Raw genomic sequence first — 8,979 nt, 5'->3', positions numbered from 1 at the left:
ATTCGATACCTCTTGAAAAGCAAGTATGGTTAGACAATTTTCAGTTGTATGTATGTTGCAAGCACAGATACCGCAAACAACTTCCTTAGCTTTATACTTCTTAAGTTCCATGGCCTCTATTTTCCTTGTGAGGTTAGCCACTTTATTATTTATGTCATCTTCCTCTTTCAAAATATATATTCCACCCCTCTCTTTTAATTGAGTAGACTTAGAAGTGGTGTTAGGTCTTTAAGAGATGTCCCATGATTGTGTGTTTTCAGCAAGTTTGTCAAAGTAATCCCACACATCACTGACATCTTTGTTCATGAATTTCCCATTGCACATTGTCTCGACCAATTAGCGCATAGAAGATGACAGTCCATTGTAGAAGAAATTTGTTATGCGCCACGTTTCGAAGCCATGTTGTGGGCATGAACTGACAAGATCCTTAAACCGATCCCAACATTGAAAGAATGTCTCATCTTCTTTTTGGGTGAAGTTCATGATCAACTTTCTAATGGTGTTCGTCTTATGGTATGGGAAGAATTTCTTTATGAACTCCCTTGTCATGTCGTTCCATCTGCCAATGGATCGTAGACATAGTGAATGCAACCACATCTTAAGCATTTTCCTTTAAAGAGAAGAGAAAGAGTTTCAGCCTGATTGTGTCCTCAAACATATTAGAAAAGTATAAGGTGGCTACTATCTCATCAAACTCTTTCATGTGTAGATATGGACTTTCAGATTCAAGTCCATGGAACTTTTAAAGGAGTTGGATTACCCCTATCTTAATATTTATATTCCCTGTATTTTCTGGAAAAATCATACAGGAAGGAGTACTCACCCCCGCCGGTCGTAAGAAATCTCGAAAGGTACGAGGCGAGGGTACATTATGCACCTCATTCTCATCCCGAATTTGCTCAACTGGAGGTGAGGTTGATTTATAGGTTGATTTGTAGCCATCACTTCTATTGACTCTAAGGATATCTGGTGGTGTCTAATCCTATGATGGATAGGCAACCTTTCGACCAATCCTCCTTCACTTAAGAGATGTCGAGTGTTGTCACGAACCCACTTGAGCATGAAACACTCGAAGCCCTCAAGTAACTAAACCTAAACCTAAGAAAGAAAACTAGAGAAACTAAAACAATAAGAGATCTAAAATAAGAGAGAGAATTAGAAAGAGGTTACCAGATTGGAAATTGCTATATTAGAATCCTACAAAATCGAAAACCAAGTTAGATTCTAAAAATAAGTTCAGAAAAATCCTAACCTATAAACAAAACAGAAAGTTAATCCTAATCTTAATCTAACTCTAATACTAATTAAATTCAGAAAAGCACAGCCATAATCCTCGACAATGGCGCCAAAAACTTGTTCACAACCCCAAGTATAGGGTCGTGATGTAGTAATAATCTCGGTGAGACCGAGGTTGAATCCACAAGGACTAACCTTGTACGTTTCTGAAAGTAATTAAAACTAGAAGAAGAAGAAGAAGAAGAAGAAAATCTAAATCTGAATTCTGGAATAATTGGAAGTGATTATGAATAAAGTTAACTTAAACTTGTGAATTTAAAGGTGGGAACTAGGGTGCTAAGGATCCTATAATGCCCCGTGTTTGCAAAACCTAAGTATATGACTCGTTTTCCAAAAACCTAAGTGTTAACCTTTAAAGATAGTCAAATTTCACGTATATTTTTTTTCTTTTCTTTTCTTTTTCAGAGTGAGCAGTTAAGCGGAATAGGAACAAATCAAGCATAAAAGAAATGTGCTTATACATTTAAAATATATGAGCGATTGCCCAAATGTCTTATACAAACCAATGTATCTGTGTTAACATTTACAAGAAATACACAATTTAACACAAGAGAAATAATGAGATGCATATAAACTTGAGCCACAAGATCGCGCAGCTTCTCTTGAAAGATACAGTCATGCATCCCTGACAATTGTACCCTGCTCCTTATCAATCTAAACATGAATATCATATAAGTCATCCACACTACCTGTACGGTTATATACTCGATGAATGAGTGGCTAGCTCAGTGTGAATTCCCCTCAAGATTACACACCACCGCATTAGTTAAGCATAGTTTAAAGAAATAAGGCATCCAAAATAATACATGATGCAATCTTGTTTCAATGCATGGATGCGTGAATGCACATCGACTTGGGGATGCTCATCTAGTCAGACTTAGGCTCATCACCCATGCATATGGCTGGTCACCAGCGTAGCACATCACGTGCATACATCACATACAAGTATAATGATCAAGTCATCGTACATCACGTACGTGGGTCGATAGTCGATGGTATGGGAGCTAGCGAAACAATACCACACTAAGGCTTAAGGAAATGTTCTATAACATCCAGAATTAGCCACTCGTCATCACTCGTATGCTATGAATGCATGGTTAGCCAAACCATTATTATTCCGATTACAACTAGCTAATTTAAAAAAACTCAAAGGTCACTACGGGAGGCTCATCACCCAGTGTAGGCCAACAACTCAGGCATAGTGTCCCATTCCCACCATCCCTGACTCATGAGACTCTAACATTGAGATGTTTAATGGTAACCTCAACAACTAGTGGCTAATCATATTTTAATAGGTGGAACTTACAATCGCATGACTATATAAAAATAATCTCTTCAAGCCACTTAGGGTAATTATCAAATGAAAGCCACGTGGGCAGATATCAGATTAATGCCACATGGGGCAAATATCAAAATATCATATCAAGCCATAAAGGGCACAAGGATTCATAAGATGGTAAGTCCACAAGAAACTTGGGTAAAATGGCCACTAGGTCGAGGGCCCATTATAGACACAATCAATCAAATTACATCCCAAGTATGGGTGTACATTTATAAGTGGGGTTTCTCATTGATTGATGTACCAGTTTAAGTTCCATAAGCAACCCACAAGCAATCCACAAGTATGAAAAGGTATACAAGTGCAACATACATATGTTTATACAAGATAAATATTCAACATATAAGTTAGAAGTCAAATCCAACAACTAGCGCAAGTAATAGAGATGTCAATTATCAACTGAAATTAAAACAAAAACTATCACTTAAACTAATAAGAAAGTGGAAAGCTCAAGGGGAAGAAATCATCACCTTATGAATCGACTATCGCTTATTCGATCTTTACTAACTACGAATCGACTAACGCTTATTTGTTCGACTTTACAAATCAACTCAACGCAACTAAGTGCGATGATTTAGGCCTGACAAAAGAAGTCAGATTTCTTATAGATTGAACAACATAAACTAGCTATAGGCAGCATTAGGGTCCTCCCATGTCCAAAAATAAATAACTTAAATAAGAAAGGAATCGACTCGCTGAGTCAACTCAGTGTGTCATTACAATTATATGTTCACCAAAACCTGATTAGAAACAAAATGATAGAATGGGAATAAGGAGGATGCGGGTGCCTAACCCAACCTGACTCAGTACCTAGTCTCTCTCGAGTTGAGCTAGTGCAACAGCAACTACTCTCTCACTCTCTTTCTCTCTTCTTTCTTCTTCTTCCTTCCCTCTCTCTCGTTTCCCTTCATCTCTCACTTCTTCCTTTCTCTTTATTTTCTCTCTCCCTCTTCTGGTACTCCAATCAGGCCCAACTTGGTCCGAACTGGACCCACTTTGAGTTCATGACTCTCTAGTGAGTCAGAATCCCATCTGGACTTAGTAGACGTGGAGCTGTGAGAGGACTCGACCAGAAACCCTCTCTTTAGTTCCCTTCTTTCCTCTTCTTCTTTTACCTCATGATAGTCCAGGAGCATCTGGACTTGACCTAAACACAACCCAAAACCCACCAGAACAGACCCAACTCGGTCCATGACTCGCTCGAGTTGTGCTCGTGCAGTAGAGTAGCGTCATGGTGCAGCTCGAGTTCGAGTCTTGCACCCGACTTTCTCTCTTTATCTCTCCCTCTTCTTTCCTTTCCTCACAGAGGCTCCGGGCTACCCGCCTTAGTCCGGTTTGAGGGGACCGAGCCAACTCTATGGGGTGCGGCACCGAGTTTTCGCATGAAGCTCAAGCTTCCTCTCTCTGTCTCTTTTCTCTCCTCCTTTCTCTCTTATTTTCTCTCCCTCACCCTCTATTTCTTTCCTAATCAGCGTCCTCGACTTGACTCAGTCCAGTCCGACCCAACTGGACAGACTCGTCGCGATAAGGCAGCAAGTGCAGTGGCAACCGGCCTCCCCGTTCTCCCTTTTATTTCGCTTAAACTCTCCCTCTTTTCTTTTCTTTCTCCCTCTCTGTATCTTTCTCAGAACCAGGGCTACTGGCCACCCCAACTCGCTCGAGTTTGAGCTAACTAAGGCCGCTGGTGTAGTGCGACACCACAAACACTAGCCGATTCTCTCTCCCTCTATCCTCTCCTGTTTTCTGTCCTTAGGTCCAGGGATTCTTGGCTGCAATCTCGAGAAGAATGCGGCCCTTTATAGGCTAGGGCTGGCTTTCAACCGCGCCCAAAAATTGTTTATCCCATGTCATAAGCAGTTCGGATGGACAGCCTCACCTATCGTTTTGGCTTGCATGGATGGAGTTTATAGTCATGGATCATCATCTAGCACTATGGGCCACCAGATGAGCAACTTATATCATAAAATGGGGCATGCAACATCATGGTGGGTTTCCCGGCTGGACAAAGAAGATGAAGTCGCCTCTCATGGCGAGTTCTCATCAACGGTCTAAGATGGCCATCCAAGCCATCTGGACAAGCTTAATGGGACCATTAATCATTGTAGGGCCCACTTATCCTATCAACAATCGTGATTCCTCCAATATCTCATGAGATTTTCAGCTGCAATTAAAATATCATGTGAAGGGCGTTGTTTTTGGGTTGTTGGTCACCCTAAGTGAGGCTGCCCTGCTCGGACGTGTGAGATTGATCGAACAAGCCAGGGTCAGATCTTGCCAGCGCATATTTCCCAAAGGGGAAAAGCTCCCACAACCTTTTTTGTGTCAACAGGGTGTTTGCTTTTTTCTGGTGCTAAATGTAGGGCTAAGATTCCCTTCAGATGGACGGTTGAGATGGAGGAGGACCTTCACGCGGATTACCAGCTTGGCGAGTAGAAAATGGAAACGAAATTTCCACTTTTGAAAAAGTAGTCGAACTTAGGTGGGATTGCACCTCAGATCGTGGGCTTCATGGGTGTCTCAACTCATGAAAATTGCTGGGGTTTGGTCATACGTAAGGATTCTACAAGATGGATGGTTTGGATTGGTTCTAAGTAGCCCGCATTGGTGACAATGGATGAATTTCGGAACAACTGGAAACACAACCCTGCTCGCACACTTGACCATTTACACCTGTCTCTATGAGCTCATACATGTGCATGGGCTCGTGTGGATGGCACGGTCCTGGTCAAATTTGAGGGGCGCGCATGATGAACGGTTTAGATCTCTACATCGGGCCTTGATGATGGGCCACAAACTAAGCATATAGACAATGTTCATTTAAAAGCCCTGTATGGGGGAAAAGAAGGAGAGAAATCTCCTTTTTTTTGGAATTCATCGAGTCAGCGCCCCTTGACCTGGCTAACTGTCTCAGTCTGCATAGGAGTACACCTATAAGATACACCTCACATGAATGTGGGGTCCACAAAATTGATCAATGAAATCCGCACCATCCATTGTCTTTAGAGGGCCCAAGTCAGGGCCTTTGACCACATATTAGGCAGATCCAAAACAGTGATGGGTCATACTTCAAATTTTATTTATTTATAGCTCTAAGTGTAGATTTTTGTTAGTCTGATGGTCAGATCATCTCGGAATTGAACATCAACGGTTAAAAGGGTTCTAAAGATCCTAAGGAATCTTCGAAACAAAACTCAAGTGGGCCACAGTACATGATTTTTGGAGTTTTACCAACGTTTAATGGTCAGATTGGCTTCAGATGTTAATCTGATCAATCCCAAATGATTCTTAAGTTGCTTAGTCCACAAACTATGATGTATAGCTCCATCCAACCATTCAATTAGGTTATTTTGAGCAAATACACATCTTTATAGTTATATGCTCAACTGCAACGTTTGCCCTATAACCTAATGGTCGAATTGATTCAAATCACTTATCAATCGTCTTAATAGTCCTAAGAGCCATCTAAGTGGACTTTGGTGCCTGATTTAATGCTTAGGTTGTTCGATCAGTGCAATCAAGTGACGGATCACTTTATAAGATGTTATAGGCGTGATGGACGGTGGATCGAATGATGCAAGTCCTGGTATTAAAATGAACAGTTTGATTGGTCTATCTGAGTGATTGAAGTCCTAGAGTAGGTGTTTCTGAAGTTATGATGGGCCATTTTGAGAATCAATTAAATTAATAGTTTGATATGTGCATGGGGATTACTTTCGACGGTCAGATTTCGACTATAATGAGGGGGACCATTCAAGTAAGCGAGTCTAGTGTTCATACTAAGTTGGGTGATACGATAACACTACAGTATTGAAAAGTACGGAGCGTTACAGATCCACTTGTAGCTATCAAGATGCTACCTTACTTGATTTAAGAGGCACAACTGGAAACAGAGTCCTATCTTATCCAGTTGGAAGAAGAGATGATCAAATCTCTGAACTTTTCATTGAACTAGCCTTAATGGATGAGAATTGTGAAGATTTGAAAGGGATTCCATCACCCTACCGTGCCCAAGAGACGATGGTGAACAACAAGATTTACCAATCCCACAATCTTAAATAGGAAAAGAAGATATTCAAAGCTATCGCAGAGTCTATTGTAATTTGAGTCACAACAAACCATAGAAAACTGAAAATATTCCTTAAAATCAACTAAAAATCAATGAAGTTCAATCAAAACAAGAACCAAAGCAAAGTAAACATCTCAATCATGCTACAAGCTTTACCTCTTAGCCCTAGCTAAGAGGTTTAGTTAACCATAGATATGATTAAACCAAAATCTCTTAAGGAAAGCATAAAAACAAGGAAGAAGAAGAAAAACTCTTGGCAGCGGCTCTCTATCCTTTTTCTCCACGCCTTAAACCCTAGAAGATACCTAGGAACGTCTTAGGGACTCCTATTTATAGTTGTGAAGCCCTTTCTTACGCAACTCCTTGGAATTTTTGAAAACCACCTTTTATTTACGTACTCCGCATAAATCTTGTGTTACGCTTCGGTCGGACCAAAGTTGGCTTCGGTTGGACCGAATTAAGGTTGAAAATCGTACTTTCTCACTTGACAATTCTGCGCAATTTTAGTCGGACCGAAGTTGATACTGAAAAATCTTGTGCAAAAAATCTGTCAAATTTAGGTCAGACCGACTCCAACCAAAGTCTCCAACCGAAGGATCGGTAGGACCGAAGTTGGCTCAGATCGGACCAAATTATCCTGTTTTTTTACTGGATTGTTTTCTGTGATTTCGGTCGAACCGAAAGGTCCTGTTTTCTGCTGCAGATTCTGCATTCGTTCAAGTCCTTTCTTCATCCTTAGTACTTGGTTTTCTTGAATCTTTGGTATGTGAATTCTTCATTCTTGGTCTCCCAATATCCATCATTCACCTTAGTTATTCTTGAGCATCAAATCCATGCTTTTAACGTTCTTTTCAATCCAAGCTCTCAGATTCTCCTTGCAACACAAACTTGTATAAAATATACCATTAAGCCTTATCATGTTCATAAAACCAAGATATAAATAGGGAAAAATATGTAATATTTGATACTCAACACATGGCTGCAGTGCTGGAGAAATGAGAAGGTGACGGCCTCACTGATCCAAGCTACTGACTTCTGTGTGATGCAGCAGGCACGTTAGAGTGCTGAGGGGGGTTCTGGACCACTTGTTCTGCTGTGTACCCGGCCTCTGGCATGGGTCGGGGCTGCATTACTCCAACAACTGCCTCATGGAGTTCATTTTGTTGTTCAATACTTCGACTTGTTATTCAAGGGAGTCCAGTCGTCCTCCCCTACAGGACCATTGCCCTTGCGTTGTAGGCACAGAGTTAGCCTACAGTTGGGAAGTGGTTTCCCGATGGCTACCGAGCTGCTCCAGTGGTGCGAGATCGAGCACAATAGAGGAGGCCTGAGCTTTCTTCTTCTCTTTCACCATTGTTGAACTTATGATGTGATGAGAATGGCCTTCGATGTCGATTCCCACAGACGACGCCAAGTTGTTGATGTAGAAATCTGGCTAACCCTTCTTTGACCCTTGAGTACCTAGATAAAGAGTAAACAAGGAAGACCCTAGCTAATGCAAGGGACCCTCCAATACCAAAGTCTGGGATCTGGGTCTGGTAAAAGTTGTTTAAGGGTAGAGATGGTGTGCGTACCTTTCACCATTGGAGATGCCCCAATTTATAGTTGGGGAGAGGTAACAACGTAAAGGGATCCTCCCTATTTAGTAGGGACGTGTTGTATATGGATTGTGATTCATAACGTATGGGGAGTCTCCCGAGATCCTCGGTGGAGATCTCGGGATCCCGAGCTTATCGCAGATTAGCTTTCGCGATCCTTAGAGAGAACTTCGGACGGATCGTTTCTGGATAAGGATGGACCATTCCCCTAGATAAGGTCGGACCGCTCCCTCGGGTAAGGTCGGACTGCAAATCAAGGCAAGGTCAGACATGCTAGTTGGGAACCGAGGTGCGTCTGCACAACCTTCGGATAAGGTCGGGCAATGGACTTAATAGCACACCAAAAGTGTGTTGGCCGAGCTTTGAGGACGTAAGGAAGGTCATCATCGTCTGTCGACTAGATCTTTCACTAGGAAGGTCTTTGTGATGTCCAATTTCTTTAGCCTTCAACTTCTTCATGAATCCTGATAGCCTCTTTGGATTATCCCTCGGAGAGTCAATTTTGGGTCATGCCGACCTTCAAGCCAACCTAGGTCGCGCCAACCTTTCTCCTTAATCAGGTGGTCAGATTTCTCATTTTCTTTCGCACATCGAGGCGTGCCAGATCTCGACCTGGCCTGCTTTTATAGGTCGGTCCATTTTTCTATAACAGATTTTATTCACATACTTCATTTATTTTG

General features: G+C 41.7%; 1 non-coding gene across 1 annotated transcript; it reads left to right on the top strand.

Moving 5' to 3' along the window:
* The first annotated feature begins 394 nt into the window (after positions 1-394).
* On the top strand, positions 395-501 carry LOC131222696 (small nucleolar RNA R71). Its single transcript, XR_009160158.1, has one exon. It is a non-coding gene; the product is annotated as a small nucleolar RNA R71 (small nucleolar RNA).
* The last annotated feature ends 8,478 nt before the right edge of the window (positions 502-8,979 follow it).

This window comes from Magnolia sinica, chromosome 1 (genome assembly GCF_029962835.1).
Source record: "Magnolia sinica isolate HGM2019 chromosome 1, MsV1, whole genome shotgun sequence".
Taxonomy (NCBI): Eukaryota; Viridiplantae; Streptophyta; class Magnoliopsida; order Magnoliales; family Magnoliaceae; genus Magnolia; species Magnolia sinica.
This window is presented reverse-complemented; position numbering and strand designations above follow the sequence as displayed.